The sequence below is a fragment of the Dermacentor albipictus genome, chromosome 6 (assembly GCF_038994185.2).
Source record: "Dermacentor albipictus isolate Rhodes 1998 colony chromosome 6, USDA_Dalb.pri_finalv2, whole genome shotgun sequence".
Lineage (NCBI taxonomy): Eukaryota > Metazoa > Arthropoda > Arachnida > Ixodida > Ixodidae > Dermacentor > Dermacentor albipictus.
In genome coordinates this window covers 124,139,480-124,160,952 of record NC_091826.1, presented here as the reverse complement: position 1 = coordinate 124,160,952, position 21,473 = coordinate 124,139,480, and the positions used below count along the sequence as shown (strand labels likewise).

At 43.3% G+C, this 21,473-nt stretch overlaps 1 protein-coding gene across 1 annotated transcript in view; it reads right to left on the bottom strand.

Annotated features, from left to right (window-relative positions):
• Positions 1 to 18,693, bottom strand: part of pip (heparan sulfate 2-O-sulfotransferase pipe) — a 161,955-nt gene extending 143,262 nt beyond the window's left edge. The window contains exon 1 of the mRNA XM_065428737.2: positions 18,446 to 18,693. The gene's annotated coding sequence lies outside the window, so the exon portion shown is untranslated. The remainder of the gene's footprint in view (positions 1 to 18,445) is intronic.
• Positions 18,694 to 21,473: the final 2,780 nt, after the last annotated feature.

Genomic DNA, 21,473 nt, shown 5'->3' with positions numbered 1-21,473 from the left:
AAATGGAAGAGGTTTCAGCTGTGGTGCTGCTTACCACCCTTCATCGCTTCTACACGACGGGTTGCATTTCTCCGCCTCAACAGTACAGAGTGGACAGGGACTGGAAATGGCGGTGTGCGGAGGTGGTATACCTGTTGCATTTGGGATTTCACTGAGAGAATAAGAAGGAATCGACGACAGACTGCTACGCGAGTATCTGATTTAAGCGTCGTTTTTCGTTGTTGGTGCACGTCACGCATGCGAAATCCACCGTGATGGCCGGTGACGGGCTCAACTGTGTTGTGTGAGCATGCCCTGTCAATGCCCTGTAACTACATTTTCGCTTGGCCATGAGGATTGATAAAGCAGCGGCATTGAGCGTCTGTGATAAATGGTGCAGCGTTTTGTTGTGCTGATTTCATATAGAGTACATTGAGACGCGTAGGCAACATCAGCGACCATGTCGTCTGTAGCAGTTCGTTATCGGCTGTATGTGGCAGCTGGTTTACTGACTTTGGCATTCCAGTTTTGCAATGTGTTGTGCTGTGTTATTGGCATTTCAAAATAAAGTGAAGTTACTGTTCCCCTTAGCAATCTCTCACGACGTGGAGTAACACAATGTTAGCCGTATTCGGCGACGCATTGCATCACAGCGAAATTCTCTTTTTCCTTAAGCTTAGGACGCAGCGTCCTGGCTTGGCGTGCATAGTTGCTGTGTTCATACCCGTAATTGAAAGATTGCTTCTGGAATTGAAAGTCTGCTTGTGTATGAAGACCTCATAGATCATGTTGCATGCGATGCCCCTACATCACAATGAATGGACGGTGTAGCGTGCTTGCTGCCGTAACCTCGCGCGATCCGCAATGTTAGGTAACACTGGTGTAACACGGTGCCTTGGAACACTTTGGGATCGAGCCTGAGCAATCATGCGCGATCGCATTTGAAAGTGTCTACATATGATACCCATTAATGGTCGCTGGAGAAGAAATTGATTGTTTTGCTAGCTGGTAATCGGCATCAAATGTGTCGCGAATTTTTGTTTTTGTTCTGTTTTTACTTCAGACAGCTACTAGGTTGACTATCAACATTCTGACGCAATACGTCAGCATTTCACGTAATCTGGGAGTGGATTGCCACGTAAATTTTGCCCATCTGCGGCCGTAATTGCAAAGCAAGTGCATGTGATAAGTAATTTTTAACGTAACCTTGACACAGAATAGCGGTGGCCAAAAGTGTGTAATGAACATCCATAGCTACAAATGTTCTAAAGAGGTATAAAAAATCAAAAGATGTGTCAACACTGATGTTAAAGGCTGGTTCTAATACTGACTGTCTCTAGTTGCGTAGACTAATTTTCAGCATTTAGGCATCACTACAATAATTCTATTCTATTGCCATGGTATACTAAAATACATGTTATGAGTTATGTAGAGCAAGATTTCTGTTGTTTTGCCGAATAGAAGGTGCTTCATGAAGTCTTTTTTTAAATGGGTTGAACGATACAGTTGAAGACACCAAACGATACCACAGGAATCGGTAATTTGGTCACAAGCTTATGTGCAAGAGTATTTGTATATGAAAATGTTTTTGCTTTACTGTGGACGACCGGTCTGAAAATACCTAATATTATTTGCTTCAATTGCAGCTATCGCACCAGTGAAGGATGTGTGTGTGCCGGTTTGCGCTCAGTTTCTCAGCCAGCGGGCCTGCTTGCAATGTCAGTTTGCCACAGCCGTCTGTCAAGTGGTGCTCTTTGTTATGGTGAGCTGTGCCCTTCTATTGTGTATCTGTCTTGCATATGCAATCTTAATGGACAGTGACTGCAAATGTTGGTGGAATGACGAGGTCTATGCAAGTAGAGTAATTTTCGCAGATGCATTCGAAGGATAATTGATGATTTGTTTTCCTGTGACAACGAATTGGTTCAGTATGAGCACGTCGTCTTGGAAGGGATATTGTTTCATACCTGCCTTGGGTGCACATATGAGTGGAGCTGAAAAAACACTTATAGTGCCACAGTTCAAGATTTGAGGCAACAGATAAAACGTTCACCAATAAAATAACTGTTTGTCTAGTGTTGGCTTAATCAGTATGCAAAAACACTGCACAATGATTGCTAGCACTGTCATGCATGGGCTCCATGGTAACTAAGATTAGCCACGAATAAGCTCACTGTGAGCTAGTGTTGAGGTAAAGTTCAATATTGGAAGGCAAGGTAACAATGTAAAATTATAGCCTGAGCTCGCAGCTGCGTTGTGTGGTCAGGCGACCAAAAGATATAAATATTTAAAAGGGAACGAACACTACTGCCAGTACGAAGTGACAGCGTTGTACGCAGCAACATATTCCTTTTGTCCTGTCTGTAGCCCTGTTCGGTTCCCTTCTAAACATGCACCAAGCAGCCCAGTTCAGAACGCTCCGGCAGGTTGATCTGAATACTTCAATTTGCCAAGCAGGTTAAGTGTTGACACGCTAGCATAGTGGGAGCTATTATGAAAGTTATGTCTGCTTTGAAAATGTGTCATGAAGATACTTCACTGCTAAGCATTTGGTGTACAACTGCACAAAGCAGCATCAATAGCTATGTTGTTCCCCCATGTTGTGTCAAGGGTGTGTGCATGTTTTGTAAGATAATCCTTGAGTCGTCGGCCGGTTTATTCTACATAATTGCGGCTGCAGGACAGTGGGATATTGTAAACAGCACCAATCGTAGTACCCATGAACTCCAGCACATACTTTTTGATGTAAACTTCATGTGTTGCCCTGGTCCGGTTAACATTTTGTACGTGCCCAGATTGCTTGGCACTGAAAATAAAAAGGTAGTTTCACCTCCCTGAGCATTTGCTTGAATTGATGGTTGCCTTTGTGTATAGATTGCATAACAGTCCTATGCCTTGGCTTTCTCGAAGTTGTCTGACCTGAGACGTCAGCTACGTTCAACTCCATTAAATGCTTCTTGGCAATGCATGCTAAAAGGCAGTGCGAACGCACTGTTAAAAGCAAACATTGTACTTGGTTATGGAAGCTGCCCTCCACGTCGGGGTGGTACCAAGTGTTAAACGAGCTCTCCGGTGTTCCTGTAGCGACAACATGTTTCAGTGTTCAGGTGCACCAGTAGAAAAGGTAAAAACACCTTTGACTGCAAGGAATAGCCCCAGCTCGATGCTCACCACAGAAAATCTTCATGCCCAGACAGTGCAGCTTGCCTTTCAGTAGTAGTTTTGCTTACTTGAACATGCGTGGCACTTTGTACGACACATTAACAATTTCCTCAACCACATTAACTGCGACTTTTCACTGCCTAGAACACTGTCAGCTAGTTGTAAAACACTAGCTGCTGTAAGAACCAGCTTAGTAATAGTATTCTGCTTCATTGCAAACTTTCTACCGTATATGACGTGAAGTAAGACTACTAAATGGGTAGAGTGATTCCTTTTCTGTCTTCTCTACATTGCTAGATGAGCTCATGAAAGGGGGAAAACTGCATTTAAATAGATGAAGTGCCAATAGAGACAGCACAGTCAGAAAGAACAAAGACAGGACAAGGTGCTACTTGCAACTGTTTATTGAGGTCAAAAGCGCTGAATATATAGCCATGGGGAGAGAGGGAAGAAAAAAAAGCACTGATTATATGAATGCGCATGTGCGAAAATATGGAAGCTGTATATGAAGGGAATCATAGGATTAACGAAAATCTAAAACTTATCTGAAAACATGCGTTCATTTCTGTAAATAGTCGGAGATGGGGTGTCGACACAGGCGTCCCCTCTTCTCTTATTCTGGTTCGCCTCCAACCATTCACGTGCCACAGTGTCTTTGCTTTTAACCATGATTGTTGTATCATGTAGCCTTGCTTCACATACTTGCTTATTCTCATTCTCACATGCCTTGCAATGAAGCAGCAAGTTTGAGCCATAACCATTTTTTAGTGAAAGCTTGTGCTCCTGCAGGCGTTCATCAATTCATCGGCCAGTTTGTCCGGTTTACTCCTTCCCACACTTCAGCGGTATGCAGTATACGACCCCTTCTCCGTTATTCACAAAGGGGTTTGTGTGTTTACTAGAACTTTCTGCTTTCTTAGTCATCATATCCAATCAGGTGACACAAAGTAGCAAGTTGTGGGGGCACGGAAGAAACCACAGCAATATTGTATTTCACGATGACATGTTTAAGATTATGCGCCACATTGTGAGAATACGGTATCACCACTGGTTTAGCTTTCTTTTCCAATGTTTGACCTTCTTGACTGCTTCAGTTTCTTTCCTTTTGCACCTTTTTCAACAACGCCTCCGAAACTTCACTCAAAACTGAACAACGAAAGCCAGCTTTCTTCAATTTCAAAATCTGTTTGTCAAAGCTTTTGTGTGCCTTATGACAGCACAATTTTTTAAGGGCAAGCTCAAAGCTTATAGTGGCAATCGCACGTTTAACAGTCTTAGAGTGCGTAGACTTATACTGCAACAATTATTTGCATGGTCTGTATACCGACCTCGTGCCCGCAAGGAATTTCGGCCGTATCCAGTGGCGATACCGTATTCTCACGAAGTGGCGCGTAATCTTAGACACGTCGCCGCGAAATATAAAATTCCTGTGGTTTATGCCTCGCCCCGAAAGCTTGCTACTTAGTGCAGCTTGATTGGACCTCATGAGCTCTAAAAGTAGAGCGTTCTATTAAACATACAAATCCTTTTGTGAAGTGTGAAGAAGCGATTCTATACCGTGGATGTGTGGGAATGAGTATATCGAACAAACTGGCCGATGTATTAGTGAACACTTGTGGGAGCACAAGCTTTCGCTGAAAAATAGTTATGGCTCAAACTCGCCACTTCATTGCAAGGCCTGCAGGAATGAGAATAAGCAAGTATGTGAAGCAAGACTTCATGATACAACAATCGTGTTTAAAAGCAAATACACTGTGGCACGTGAACTGTTGGAGGCCAACCAGGTTACGAATAGAGGAGATGCCTGTGTCAGCATGCCTGTGTCTCTGAATATTTACACAAATGAATGCATGTTTTTAGATAAGTTTTAGATTTTGGCTTATCTGATGATTCCCTTCATCGTCATCTTCTGTGTTCTCGCGCGTGCGCCTTCACACACTCAGTGCTTCTGTCTTTTTCTTCCCCTTCTCCCCATGGCTTTATATTCAGCTGCTTTTGACCTCAATAAACAGTCGCAAGTAGCGCCTTGTCCTGCCTTTGTTCTTTCTTACTGTGTTGTCTCTGTTGGCACTTCATCTTCTGAAAGCTCTGCCCCAAGTAGCCCCCCCCCCCCCACCCACAATATGTTCTACTGGAAAACTACCACTAGACCGTGGTCTTCCATTTCTTGACCTCATTGTTTTCTTTGGTGAGTTTCATGGGCACTGCATCTTTGCCCCATCTTTTACAGAGGGAATTCTGCCTTTCGCATCAGCGCACTGTTTGGCTGTGAAACTCTGTCACAGAAGCACGAAATAGCACCCTCAACAAGTCGAGGAGAACTTTTATACACAGGTCTAACATTGGCCTACAGTGGTGTGACCCCTGTTAGATCACATTCAGAAGGTCAGCCATAGTCTCAAAAAGACTGTTGGGAGAGCTAGAACATTTATTTGTCACGTCAAGCAATCTGGGCTCAAAAAGGTGAATTAGACCAGGCCTTGACGCAAAGTGTAGCAAGAGGGACATGCAGCAGTTCAACTGCGTGGTTGCTTACAACATCCCGCTGTCCTGCAGGTGCAACTAGGCAGGAAAAGTAGGCCTAATATTTATTTGTATGTGTGTGTGTGTGTGTTTGTGTGTGTGTGTGTGCGTGTGTGTGTTTGTGTGTGCAATTAACCAAAGGTGTCACATTCGTATAGAATTCGCAGTTATGAGATTCATGCTTTGGAACATGATCAGAAGCTACCAAATGGATGACATAATCCATCTACATGTGACTCGCTATGGGACTGTCAACAAGTATGTCCTTTATGCCATCCGTTTCTAAAGATTACATGAATATAATTACCCTTTGAGGGTCGATCTTTTTCGCCATATTCAACCGCCCAAGGTCGATTTTTTTATTGCAGATTCCAATTATTCTTAGGGACTTATTTTTTTAAAAATTACCGTAATTTTTCTAGGGCGACCGTAAAGCGAGAAGAAAAAAATAATTTGCGTTGGTATATATGTACTCTTTATTCATGAATAACAATATTAAAAAGGAGATAAACATATAAGAGCAAAAAATTTGGTACATTGTTATAGTTCAAGGCTTTGAAAATCTGCACTCGAGAATATTTTGCAAGATTCAAATCTTCCTGCTTTTACACTAATATGTACATACATAGTGTAATCGAACTGTGTAGGTGCATGCACTCAAGAAACCTGTGCGGTTGTGTGCCCATCAAAAAAGCAAAACATGTGACAAACTTCCGCTAATCTTCATCTTATCGCCAACCAGAAGCAATTAGTTTTCGCGAGTCTTCAAAAAAAAAGAAGAAAAGGAGCAACGGAAGCGCATGCACGGCAGCATCCTTCCTATGCGCATCCCTGTGAGCACTAAATGAGCGAGAAACAAGTAGGTGCCTTTTGAGCGATTAGTAACGAAATTGCCATCAGTTTTGCAAGCGCAAGAAGCCGAAACCGCCCGCGAAAACAAAACCGAAACCGCCACCCGCCCGCGCGCAAGCCTATGCGCAAGCGGTAGTACATAGACGCGCAGGAGCGAACTAGCGCTAAAACAAACCATGCAACAAAAACTGAGAGAGCGGAAGCGTGCAAAGAAATTCCCGGTATTTCCACATAGTGGCAGCACATGACAGAAAAGGATAGGTTAGGAAATTGTCGCGCTTTTTAAACCTACAGACAGCGCCGTAAATATACGGCATCGACAATTTTGTACTTCGTGGCGCGGTATATTTACGTCCTTGACTCTCGAAGGGTTAAGGAATCATGCTCCTTGAAACAATTTCTCGTAACAACATTGCAATATACCACCTGAGGGTCTCGCATCTCTTACATCTGCTGTATTGCACATCTTAATTGTAATAAAACTGCATTCAGTAGCTGTACAGCACAGGCCTCATTTTGTTTTATCACACTTCTTTGTCTTTTCTCCCCCTGCCGCAGGTCTTCTTTCAACAAGTGCTATCTGCAGGCCGCCATAAAATTACTTCAACATTGTTGACAGATTCCAATATTTTTTTCTAACCATTCTCTCGTGTTATCTAAAAAAAATTAACTTGATTAGCCTGACATGAAGATGAATTCGAAATAATTTATTTATTGTACTTTCTTCGTAGCACTGAACTGCTTCTTTATACAACATAATACGTACAATTTACCTTTGTATTGCTGGGTATTGGTAGAGATATGGTGAGTTATTCACCAGCAAGGATCCCGAATTTTCTACCTTCTTGGTGTAGGTTAGACACTCACTTATTGCACTTCACAAAGAGCGACTTGTGGTTGCTAGGAAGTAAAGGTTTACTGAGAATTTTCATACATCCAATTTGATTCTGTGTACTAGCATGTTTGTATTAGCATGTATTCCATAGCGTTGAGGCTCCATAAAAGTACATTTTGTCATTCAATGTCTGTGAAATGGTTGAGCAGGTTGACCATATCTAATTAGAACTTCCTATGTTCTGGGGCACTTGTTTGCAACTTAAATTATGTGGTTTGGTGCTGTCACTGTAAGCCTAATGTTGTTTTTTGTTCACCCAGGAAGGACGCAAGCATTGCTGAGGAGCCATTTGACCTGCCGCCACATTAATATTGTATTTGGTGAGGTCTATTACAGATCTTATTTCGTGTAGTACGTGCTGTAATTCTGTACAATGTGTTCAAAACTTCAGTAAGTGGGCTGTTCGATAACAGGTGTTTACAAATTAATCATTATAAACGATGTTCAAGGTCATTAGTGATACAATTGCTGCTCACTGCTGAATTTTTTTTCCAAATTATATGATGACCCATCCAGCGAGTGCTGCTTTCCTGGCTAATTACACAAACTTTCAAATACGGTTAATTTTTCATCACAAGTGTGCAGCAGTCGGGGACAACTGTTCACAGCGGCAATTTCATAATATTTACTTAAATGCAAAAGTGAGTAAATGGTCAGGTATACTTATGAAGTTTTATGAAACAAGTTCATCATCATATTGCATACTTCATTGAAAAGTTTGTCGCGGAATTCTCACTTCTATGAACAGATCAACAGTTGTCGAACGATAGTCGTCTCTAGAGCCAATGTTTGGACAAGAGGCTTGTCTTCAGAGCACTAACAAGGGACTTCTTTGCCATGCAGCTTGAGCTGATCAGTATGAAGACATTACATAGGATAGGAACACGAAGCATTAGTGGGCCTCTTCGATTATCAGTCCTTGACAGTCCTGGACTGCTTAGCACAGCTGTCCCGCATTACATTTTCTCAATCAGCTTCGGAAGCCCCGCCCACCAGTCCGAGAGCAGCCAGTATCGCATTCGTTTTACCAGAAGTCACAGACTCTGCGGACTCTCAGAGCTGTCAGCAGATATTTGTTCAACATATGCAAGTAGCTAGCAAACGGCGGCTCTCTTAAAAAGATGCGCGCGGGCTTGACGCCATGTTTTAAAAGACGCTGCGTGTTTATGTGTACTTTGCGTGTACCAGACAGCAAATATCATGCACTGAGCTATCGCTTCCGTTAAATCAATGCTTCATGTGCCGTAATGCGAGGTTTTCATAAGTGGTCTAATTGCTGCAACCTTAGTACTTGTGTTTTTTAAGACAAAGCACAGTGATCAGGAGCAAATGCTTGCTTTTCTTGATGTGTTTCGTGAAATATGTCATGCTCATTGCTATATGCATAGTAAACAGGTAGATTTCGCTTTTCAAATGAGTTAAACTGGTGGACGAGGAAACGTATCATATTGCATGTAGATATTTAATGCTGGTAGCTGGCGTGGCATACAGGGTGTCTCCCGTAACTTGAGCCAAACATGGAAAATATGCAAATGCCACGTAGTTGGACAGAACCAAGGTAATGTTGCTTGCCCTCACTTGGAGATACTGATTTTTTTCATTTTGCCAGATTAAATAACTAGTATTCGGTAATTAATCCACTTCTCAAATACTATGATTAATACATGCTACATAAAAGTGTTTTTCCTAGCGTGAAAGAAGCCTGCAAATACACACTAAATTGTTGCGTGACTGTCCATTCGCAGCACTGCGTGTATTCGCGAGCTTCTTTCTGGAAAAAACATTTCTACGCAGCATGTCTCGAACAATAGAAAGCTGTATGGGGAGCTTTTCGTGTTGCTCTACAATTTTCTCATGGGCACTTCTACTCTAACTATATTATTTAAAAAATTGAATAATTAACGAAGATGAAGTATTTATTTTAGCGCAATTAAAAAATATCTGAGTATCTCCAAGTGACGGCAAACAACATTACCTTGGTTCTGTCGAGCTACGTCACATTTGCATATTTTTATTGTTTTACTGGGACAACCTGTATAATCAGAGCTTCACCGATTGCTGTTGACATGTGTGCTGATCCCTTCTGTTACCCAAATTCGAGATTTTGCTTTTGGATGTGCAGGATTAGTAGGCAGTGTAGACGCGCTCTGTCCTAGACACACGTCAGGCCTTTAGTAGACGGTTTCACGAGCTTTGAGGATATCGGCCTGTGCTTTGTGGGTGAACAGTAAAGTGGCACAACCGTGTTTTTGCTAATTTTCTTGTGGCAATGACGCTTAAATTTTGCAGCAAATGAATGAGCTGGCTTAAATACAGCGGTTAAGGGCCAGGAATAGCGAGAGCACGATGTAAACTGAGCTTTGTTAACATGTTCAATGTGCTCAGGCGGCGATTCAATTATGCAAGCTTTATGGTTGTGTCGGCGACATGACCTTTGAGACTGCACCATTTCGAAGACCACGCTACTGAATTTGCTGGGTAGGGCACTATCTACAAGTAGCTAAAGCACGAAGTAACGGGATTGAATCCCGTCCACGGTGGCCGAATTTCAATGGGGGCAAAATATGAAAATACCCATGTACTTAGATCTAGGTGCACGTTCACGACACCAGGTGGTCGAAATTTCCGGAGTCCTCCTCTACGGTAAGCCTCGTAATCAGAAAGTGGATTTGGCAAGTAAAACCCCATAATTTAAGTAGCTAATAGCAGACAACAGCAGCCAGGAGAGCGGCTTCCAATCACGGTGCTTTCAAACCAAACCTCGGACAGTCCCAGGCAGCTGGATCACATGACTGTGATGCGCCCTTCTGTCAATGCTACCCAGACCGGAAGCCACAGGTGGTTTCTGGATAGTCTGGGAGTGCATAATCGAAGAGGCGCAGTGCTCTCACATACATTATGTCCACTGTGGGACGAAGGCCTTTCCTGGTAATATGTAAATATATCTGGCTTGCGCCAACTGACTCCATCCTTTGCTTGCATATTTACAAATTTCGTCATGGTGCCTAGTTCTTTACCGTCCTCAATAGCGCTTTTTTATTTATCATGTATATCATTTTTTGTCGTTCTGTTGCTTGTTGAGCAAGCCTTCATTCTCAAGCTCTATTTTTATCATGCCAGGTTTCAGTCTTTTAGGTTAGCTTTAGCACAATGCAATGATGGTACTCTTAAGAATAATGGTAAGCTATAGATGGTGACTCAGTAATGAGTGACTTAGGTCTTCTAAACAATTTATCGTCTTTAAATTTTCTTCTACTGGGGATCCAGGACTCCTGTGACTAATTGCCTTAAGTAACTATTTCATTGCCTTCTTGCCCTAGAAAATATAACTGGTGCCTTCTTGCAAGCCTTTAAAGTGGCAACATGTGTACTGCAGACAGTAGGGCATGTTCAGATAAATTCAACTGGACATACCTGGCGATCACTTTTAATTTTGATTTAAAAATTTATGTTCCTGCCCGAGCCTGGCGACAATGAAATCAACCCTATTTTCCCAAGAAAAAAAGAGGTGTCTGTGCAAAAAACAATATAGAATGACCTGTTTAGTTAGAAGCATTTTCCCTGGATTTTACCGAATCTGCATTTTGGATAGATCCGAAGGAAATAGTGCTGTCGCTGCGGCTTTAAAAATATTTTGTACCAGACTGCAGGCCAATAGCATTAATTCCAACTAATTACCGCAGAGTATCCCCACTACGGTATAAGGAAGAAACATTTTGGAACGAAACATTGCACAAATTGACCAAAGTTTTTTTTTTCTTTGCATTTATGAACAGCACGGAATTTGGCCATCCTGTTGCCATGAGTCGTAGAAATTTGAGTAAATAGCTCTGTCCTCATAGGCTCTCAAAATCTACGGGAAGTGCTCATGTTTAGGTATGGTAATAAATTACTCTACTTTACAATTTTTTTAGGAGAGGCTTGATTCATTTCATAAATTTTCGGAATTAAGCGCATTCACATGAAGCAATGTCATCTGGAAAAATATGTTGCATAATTTATTTGGTTAGGGGATTGCAAGTCAATAAACGGGCAGAATAAACAGCACTGCCTGCCGGAGCCATGTATGGGGTCCAGGCATAGTTGCAGGCTTCTTTACAAAAAGGGGTAAATTTTTCAGTGAACACAGTGCAATATTACAACTTTTTAAGAAGATGGGAAGGGTATGTTGATGCATTAACGACCGTAACTTTCAATTTTCACAGCTTGAGTAAAAAGAATATTACACATTGATACTTCTTCCATGACACAACAAACCATATCCGAAAGGGGCTAACAGCTGTTGTGACACAGTTGTGGTTCAAGCATGGTTTCTTTGTATTTTTGCTATTCTACCAGCCTGTCAGCTGGACAATATCTTTGGCTTGCTTGTTCTGCGTCGGAAGTAAACAACATGCATGGTTTGCGCTTGTTTCAAGAGTGCTTCATTGTTTTGGGAAGCAGTAAAATCGGCAAGGTTGTTTAATGGAGCAGTGAAAGTTGAAAGCTATGGTCTGCAGTATGCGGCCATGGCAGCTCCACCTAAATATAGGAGATGTAATCTCCGAATGTCATAATGTGCACGTGACATCTTTGGCTGTTCCAAGCAAACCATCAATTTACTTGGGTCCTTTCTATCTGAAGCTTCTTATGCTATAAGGCTACAACTGAATATATACCAACATGGCTCAGTCTGAACCATTTCTTTTGACAAGAGCACTTGTCGTGACAGTTGTGAATTAGAAATCATTCTTTATCTTAGTAACAATAGTGATGATGATGGCAAATAATTGAACAGCCTTAATTCATTGGTGTTTCTTTCTTTTCAGGCCAAGCCGAAGGCCTCTGCAAGCAGCCAGTCATTCCAAGTCTCAGCCAATCCTTCCTCTAGTCAGCCAATTTCTAGTGTCTATGCGGAAAAGACTAGCGCAAGAGCGGACACGGAACACTAAAAAGGCGACAAGGACAGGCGTAAACTTCCAACCATTGTTCATTACAAAAAGGTATGTATATCTACTCTTGCGCACTTGATCATAATCAGTTACAATCGTGCAAGTCAACATGGTCATCACAAATAAACGAGCGCACCAAGGCCTTAGGCGGCTTCCCGCATAGAGACCCCAGATATTCAATTTCTTTAACAGTCAGTGCTATAGGGATGGCTTGCTAACGCAGTTGCATTCTGCGATAGCCGCTGCCTCAATGATGAGTCTAGTGTTTTCTTTCACACTGCTTGCTAATATTTCTGGTTTTTTTCAAACAGTCGATGACATTTGCATTGGGAGCAATGGATTCCAAGGAAACCTTCTCTCCCTTTTGGACTTTCCGATAATGTTCCTGCAGTCTCAAATTTAGGCAACTCCCTATTTGACCCACGTAACGCTGCCCACAGGAAAAAGGTATGCTATACACTATTCCTCTTGAGCATTTGATGAAACCCTTTCTGTGCACAATGTTGCATGACTTTGATTGTCTGCTGACAGGGCTGGTTTTGATGCACAACTTAGATAGCTTGCGGGGCGCGGAAGAAACGACCAAGACTCTAGGATTTACGCGTTTTCGGCTGAAGCACGTCACCTCGCACTTTGTAAAGTTTTATGTCATGAGCCACTTGTTACACCAGTTATCGATAAGGTTAAGATCTCTTTGAAGTGCCAAGTGATGGTCGGTCGTGTGAATAGGATGGTAGATTATGCAGTCAGCTGCAAAAATGCGCATGAAGCAAGTAATCTGGGTGTGTGTGTCGTTATTGTAGATTAGGAAGAGTAAGGGGCCGAGGACGCTGGCTTGCGGCCCACCAGAGCTAACGGAAGAAGGCGGGGAAGAGAAATTGTTAACAATATGATAGATGATGCGGCTGTTTCGTGGAAGATGAGCACTGGCCGATGCATGCAGCAGCACGTGACGTAATTGAACAGGATCGCGTTTGGTAGACCTCGTGCGAAGACGTGGTCGATGACGCTGCCCCCTTTCGATGCGAACCATTATCAATTGTCATCAACTGCATTCCAGCAGCGGCTGTGTATGGCGCGGCCGCGGGGGCCTTATCCTGAAAGCTAGCTACGATGGTGACAGAGTGCGCGGAGTGCTGATAGCTTCGTGCACCATCTTAACAAAATAGTGCGCAAGAAAGACGTAGGCGAGATAGAGAGGAACAGCAAACACGTGCGCTCGCTTCTCTCAATCGTCTCTCTCTATCGTTTCACAGTATCCCGTCTACGTTGTTTTGGCGCAGTTCTTTATCAAGATGGAACCACACCAACTCACGCAGCTCTCAGTTTTCATGTCTAGTCGGCCGGGCTTTTTTGGTCTGCGCTCATCGAAAAACAAACGGTAGCTGGAAAAGGGCTGTTTTGTGTTTCCGCGTATGCGAATCATGTTTTCTCGTATATTCAAATTACAATCCGATGCTATCATGTCTGCAAATGGCGTGTATATATTACTGTACAAGCTTTGTGACCCATTTTGCTTTGAGAAAATGAATTAGTTCAATAACGCACTTGCAAAAGGTGGGGGGGGGGGCTACTAGAATGCGAATGTATGCTGCGCTTTCGCGCATCTGGGTGCGCGCGTGACGACCGTGTGCACACCATGGCCGCAATCTTATACGTTCTAAAAGCAGACCTTCGATTTCGCCTCGCGCGATTTTCCAGGCTGCACCGATATCGCGGCCTAGACCAATCTAGTTCAATCGCGTGAGGCGAAATTGAATGTCGATTTTTCGAACGTGTACAAGATAGCGGCCATGTATCTGTCAGTCATGCGTGGGCGCTCTGCCCGTTGCATCTGTCACACAGTGGGTGCTGCGACCGTAATCGACATTAAGGCTGTGGATGCTATGAGCGTACCCTTTGGAACGGGGCGGTGGTTTGCGCCACCACGCTCTTGCTGTTATACTGCCTAATGTCCTACTTATGTTGGAAAAGTAAAAAAAAAAACACTATGAACTCCCATAACCAAATTTTCTGAACCCCTATTGCGAACTTTGCTTTTGTACGTCTCCGTTTTTCGTCGTTTCCATACTTTTCTTCCACCAATCCTCCAATCGCCTCTTACTAATCCCTATTGCGGACATGTTTACTTTTACACTGCTCTCGTAATCCAAGGGCTTCAAGGAGGCCAGTGGTGCATAAATCGACTGCTGGGAAGACGTCTTCACATTCTAATAAAACATGCTCCATCGTTTCCCTAGCTGCACCGCAGCAAGCACATGCTTCTTCTTCCTTCTTATACCTCGCCTTAGTGGTGCGTGTTCTAAGCCATCTCGATCTCGCTTCGAAAAGTAATTAGCTTCTCTTGGAATTATCATCAATGTTTTTTTTCCTGATTTAGCTTTTCCTCTTAAGTAGTTAATCATGACACGTTTCTTTTCCATTGCTGCCACCGATGATATTATTTCAGCCTCTCTGACATTCCGCTTGACGTTCTCTCTTGCTGTGTTGCCCGCCCTACAGGCCGCATACTTGCTGGTAAGCTTCCTAGTTATTTTCCTCCACTGTGAATCAGTGTTTTTGCTGTAGACATACTTCAACACTCTCCCAGCCGATTTACTTTCTTCCATATTCGTCAGTCGTTCTTCATAATGAATTCCACTGCGAGCTTCCCTGACTTCAAAACTATTCCAGCCCATATCACCATGCACCACTTGATTTGTAGTCTTCCCGTGAGCCCCCAATGCGAGGTGTCCCGCTGTGTCCCACTGGCCTTTGGTACCCATCGAGTCTTGATCGCACCCCCGATTTAAAGCAAGCAACCGCATTTCCAAACGTAAGCCCTGGAACCATTACACCTTTCCACATACCCTGGAGCACCTCGTCCTTATTGCATCCCCATGGCGCTCTGTGCTTCATTATGGCTGCATTCCTCTTCCCCTTCACTGTTATTGTTTTTTCTTGTGTTTCCATATTCCTTTCGTTTATCCATATACCAAGATATTTATATTCTCTTACCAGAGGTATTTCCTAGCCCTATATTGCCACTGTCTGTTCACTGCTTTCATGAATACCATAACACCTGATTTTCAAACACAATATTTCAAACCTAAATTCTTGCCTTTCTGTCCAATGATAATAGCCAAACGTTGCAAATCAGTTGCTTGTTACCTAGCAACACAATGTCGTCTGCATAAAATAAACCTGGAAGCTGCTGCTTTACAACTATACCCGCCTGTTTGTATGAGAGATTAAACCAGATATTACTTCCTTCTAGTGCCCTCGCCATCCTCACCATGTACATCATAAACAGCAGTGGGGATAAAGGGCAACGCCTACCTCAGTCCTTTGTTGAATCAACTTTCTCCTCGCTCCTGATCCCTTCCCATCCAACGCAAATGGTATTTTCTAGGTAAATATCTTTCAAAAGCTGTAGACAATCATCAACTAAGCCTTCCCCTTCCAGAATATCCCACAAAATGTTGCGGGCCACGTTGTCATAGACTCCTGTAATGTCTAAAAAGGCCACAGATTTATTTATTTATTTATTTCGCCCCCAGGGTTTGCCCTGAGGGTAAAACGGCCTGCTTTCTACTTTTCACATTTCAATACACTAAGAACAAATAAGTTACCATTCAAACGCCTACCTATTCTGAAGATATTCTAAAGTTGCTATTACTCTCCACCCATGCATGCAGCTTTAATTTGATTGCCTGCATTGCTAGCCTGTATATTACCGATGTAACGGTCAACGGTCTGTACGAGTGAATTCTATCTTTCTCCCCCTTTAAAAATTAAATTCATTCTACTTTTTCACCAACAGTCTGGTATATTCGTCTATCTTTTAAAGTTTTTTTTCACTGCTTTCACAATAGCTTCCTTACTGTTTGGCCCTAGTTCGTTAATCAGCTCAATGGGAACCTCGGCTAGCCCTGTGGCTGTGCGCTGAGGAATTTTTTCTTCGGCTTTCTTCGAGTAGAAATTTGTCAGCACCAACACCTGTGCCACCTGGGTCTCTTTCATGCTGTTTCTTTCTTCAAATACCACCTTGTCATTGCCTTAGAAAGATTCGGCTGTTATATTTCGGATGTAATTTCAAGCTGTTCAAAAACAGCACCGCGACTTAGTGGCTACTCAGACAAACCTCAAACGGCAGCGGGAAAAACGGCTTCGTTTTTCAGTTTCAGCTTAACAGAAATGTGTTTTCTCATATGTTCAAATTACAATCTGAAGCTAACATGTGTGCAGCTTGTACGCAAGTCGTACTTAACTCATTATCTGACGCAAGTAAATTTTAAACGTTCATTTGGCTCAACAATACACTGGCGCTTGGCGGAGGGCCTAGAAGAATGATTATGAACGCTGCCCTTCCGCACACGTGCGTGACCTACGACGTGTGTGGTGGTGGCGCTTGTGTAACGTCGTCTAACGTCGGCAGCAGCTTCGCTGTAGATCCACTTTCCCAAAGTAGAATGGAGGCGGATTTGATTTTAGATTGTCCCTCTATGAAGCCTCTGTCAGCACACAGTTCATAAATTTGCGCTTCCTAGCCCCCCTACCCGCCCCACTACGTGGAATGCTTCAATTTACCGGCGCAGCAATGCCATTTTCATCCGAATTTCTGGAAGCGGCAGCCAGCCACATTTCCCCATGAACACATGTGTCACATTTGTCCTTTTATGTTGTTCGCCCCGCAAGTAATACCCTAACGGAATCGTTGATACAATAAAGTGAGGTGAAATGATTGCGCAATAGCAAATACTATAACTGCTAAACTTAGGCCGAACTCACAAAGCTATTCTTTCTTAAGTGTTATGTTCCATCGGCTTGTCGCCTCCGCATTCAATATGGCCAGCATAAGGATTGGCTCGAATGTGCACTACAAATAATTGGGTCGTAGAAGAGGTTATTGTGAATACGGGCCTTGAAGCCGGTCGCTGCTGAAAGCATGTCCACATGATGGGGCACCTGATTTAATGGGACTATGTCCACTCGAGATATTCGCCTCCAAAATCCGCCACAGAATACACGACTTGTCCACAATCTTCTGTCCCTCAATACAAAGTAGAGGCTTTCAGGGACAACAGTAAGCGTACGTCATTGCCTATTTTCACATGTTAGATGATCTATATCTCAAAACAGGGGACCACCTCTGCACGGTACCTTGTTTAAGGAGGCATATCCCTTGCACTATTCTATTGAATACATACATACATACATACATACATACATACATACATACATACATACATACATACATACATACATACATACACACACACACATACATACATACATACATACATACATACATACATACATACATACATACATACATACATACATACATACATACATACATACATACATACATACATACATACATACATACATACATACATACATACATACATACATACATACATACATACATACATACATACGGCAAATCAGTTCTGCGGAAGCCGCAAGCTGGAGGAAAGTACATGAAGTGGAAAAATTGGCATCCACCCGTATTGTAGCACGCAGCTACAAAGGAAACCCACGCGGGTTTCTGAGAAACAAGCCTCGCTGTTCTGGACCAGGACGATTTTTTTCTTCAGCTGCGACGCTTCTTTCTGTGAAAACCGTGTGGGTTTGCTTTGTAGCTGCGTGCTACAATACGGGTGGATGCCAATTTTTGCTTTGACATACAGACATACGTAGATTACATAGACGCATATTGTAAGCATTCATCTCTAATGAGCCGCATATGCATTTCAATATATCTGCACGTGTGTGCATAGAGTATTTAAGAAAGGGCATGGAAGGGCACAGAAAAGTGGGCTATGCAAAAAGGACTAACCGTCACCATTATAGCATGACTACCATTCCATTCTTTCACTTTCATTTCTTTAAAAGAGGGGTACAAAGAACTTTCTTTTTGGCGATGCAAAGAAAAACGCAGTTACACATTCTAGCTTCCACACGTTCGATCAAGCCAAAAGCAAGGTCGCCAGCCGAAGTCCTAGTTGATTTATGCTGCAGTTAAACTAACCACCAGGCCGCGTGCCGTCACACACAGACGCACAAAACGAAAACATTATCCAGAGCTGGAAAGTGAAATAGAAGTGCATTCACTCACCCACTTCGGTTTTCGTTACGCCGCGCTCATCAGATGACACGATGTAATTTTGTATCTTCGTCCGCGAGTTTCGGGAGGAGCGACTGGTCTGTTGCCGTCTCGAAAGACGGGAGCGCCGTCTGCGAGTGCGGCACGTGGGCGGCGAGGAGATGGCTTCCGTGTGCGCCCTCGCGCAGATTCAAAGTTCCTCGCTCCTTGCTGTTGGCAGGCATCGCACATTACTGTTCTTTTCTTTCTTTTGTCTGCAATTTCTTCAGTTCATCTCTTCCTTCTCACCTCGTATCCTCCGTGTCATGCACCTCCCTCTGTCGACGGCGTCTTCAACACTCTGCGTATTTGCACGTCCCGTTGCTGCGATACGCTGACGTCAACGGAAGAAAAGAAGAATAACAACAAAGCAAGTCAGGAGCCCACGGAAAAAAAAAGGATCTATATAAGTCAGAAAACGGATGCCGCCGAATAGGCGCGGGCAACAGAGCCCACACGCGACCTTAATTAAAACGTTCTTGACAGCTCGTATAGGCCGTCGAGCCGCAGGGGTGCTCGGGAGAGTTTTTTTTCTAACTCGTCGTGCAAGTTTCTTTCCCTCTGGTCGTATAGAGGCGAGTGAGCAGGAGACGACAGTGATGTTGTTGAACCCGGTGGTTTGTCGTCGCGCTTAACAGTTAACTCGACGAGTGCGCACTTAATAGGAAGCTGTAACTCGGATGCTCCTTTCTAAATACATGTATAAGGAATATTCATTTTTCACGGCAACCACTGCACCAAATTTCACGACGTTTGTTGCATGTAAAAGAAAAACTTAAAATCTAGTGACAGTTGGTTTCGAATTAGGCCTTCAGTGTTCTATAAAAAAATAGCAAAAATCTAATATTTTAAGAAAATGCAGCTGTCAGGTTTACAACTCTAACTCAACAAACAGAAGGATAATACAGTTCTGTGAATTGCATCTAATAGCACATCTAAAGCGGACAAAATTGACATGTCACACATGTATATAAAAAATTTACTAATATAGAAATACAGCTTTTGCAGAAGCCTTGCAAACAACGTAACAAATTCACGTAAGATGTAAACTTACATATCGCATTTGTGCGCTTTGAATTATCTAATGGATGCCTTTTATAGAACCACGCTATCAGTTCTTGATGCAGAGGTATGAATTTCTAAACTTCATGCTTCTATTTTTTTTCAAACTGTCAAATATTTGACACTTTTTAAAACAAAATTGAAACCCTAAATCGAAATTACGCTTTCAACAGTCACTAGAATTCAATTTTCTCTCCCAACTGCATCAAATTTCGTGAAAATCAGTCGAGGGGTTATCTTAGAAAAACGTTCTTGCGTTTTACATGTATTTGAATAGGCCGCGTCGGAGTTGGGCCCGAGCAAAACTTCCTCTTAATGCGCCAGGGACTCCAACTTTTGCAGGTCCGCTGCCGGCCCCCTTCGCAATGACGGTGCACGTAATGGCAGTGCACGAGGCACTGCGTTGTCGCGCATCTTCTAAAGAAATGGCACTTTTTGCCCCAAGGGCCGACCACTCACTGCCATAGCAAGATTTAACGTTGCGCTCGAACATTTCGGACGGTGTTTGTTCTACATTGGTCCGGGCTAACGAAGACGTGACACACGCAGGTGCGCCAATATTTCTGGCACTCTGAAAAGCTTTAACACCACTTGTAGGGCCTGCAAAACGAGACCAAGGTAAAAGCAGGAGCCAACGTTTCGACAAGTGGACTTGTCTTTTTCAAGGCGACGTATGCTTTCCTCGCCACAGTAGGCGGGGTTCTTCTAAAGGGGAGAGGGTGTAAGGCGGGTGCGTGCGGCAACGAGCGAAGGTGCTTTAGCGTGCCGAATAGAAAATACAGAGTTTTAGTTGAGCGTGTTTACGCTCCGCTAAGCAGTTGAGCGGAGCGGAAGCGCGAATGCGCATGCGCCGTCCGCTTAGCCGTAAGCGGGATAGCGGAGCGAGAAACACGGTCCGCTTAGAAGCTCCCTGAGCGGAGCGTGCCGCGCAGCACTTTGGCTAGCGTTGGCGTCAGAACGGATTGGATTGGACGCAGAAAGCAAGCGCACTGGCTAACACGTGGCGTTCCCCAATAGGGCGCTTTATTTTCCATTGAATAAAATGGACCGGTAACGCATTACAAGCGCACGTCTAGATACTTCATGGAGAAATAAGTTATATATATATACATATATACCTTTTACTGTTTAATAGTGATCATAAAGTGTTTTTATTTTCTTTCATTGCCCTGAATTTAGCCAGGGGGCGCTGCAACTACGTAAGGTCCGCTCCGCTACGCTAAACGTATAACTAAAACGTGAAAATCGCCCACCACTCTACTGCGGCTTAGCGGGGCAGTTCGGAGGGGAGCGTACCGTAAAGACGCTCAACTAAAACACTCTAATAAAGGAATGCTGTACAAAAGACCCGGGGCCTTGCCGTCTGTCAACTACATGTCAACGCACGCGTGTTAGCCGGCGTGTCAACGGCGTCTGACACGCCAGCTGAAAAAAAAGGAAAGAAAAAGAAGAAAAATACGCTAAGAAACCAAATTAAGTGTTGTTGCCTATAGTTTTAACTTTAGCATAACGAATAGATTCTACAGCTCCAATTGAAACGTTTATGCCTATTAGTTGCAATGTATTGAACTTATCGATAATGTACGATTCTCTGTATTTTCTTTCTCGTTCCGAACGGAAATTTGACTGTAAGATGTTTAACCTCCTTTACTTCTAGAGGAAAGTCGGACAATATCCGAGTGTATGTCCCGAGGGGGATTAAACAGGGGGACCCGCTGTCTCCATTTCTCTTTAATCTCACTCTGGACCCCCTAATAAACGAACTGAACTCCTCGGCATTCGGCTATGCTATCAACGGTCAGACGATCGCTGCTATGGCATATGCTGATGACCTGCTCTTTGTCGCATCGTCATATGAAGAACTGAACAGAAACATGGAGGCGCTTCAAAAAATCGGATTGGCACTAAATCCACTCAAAACAAATATTTTGGTTGGCGG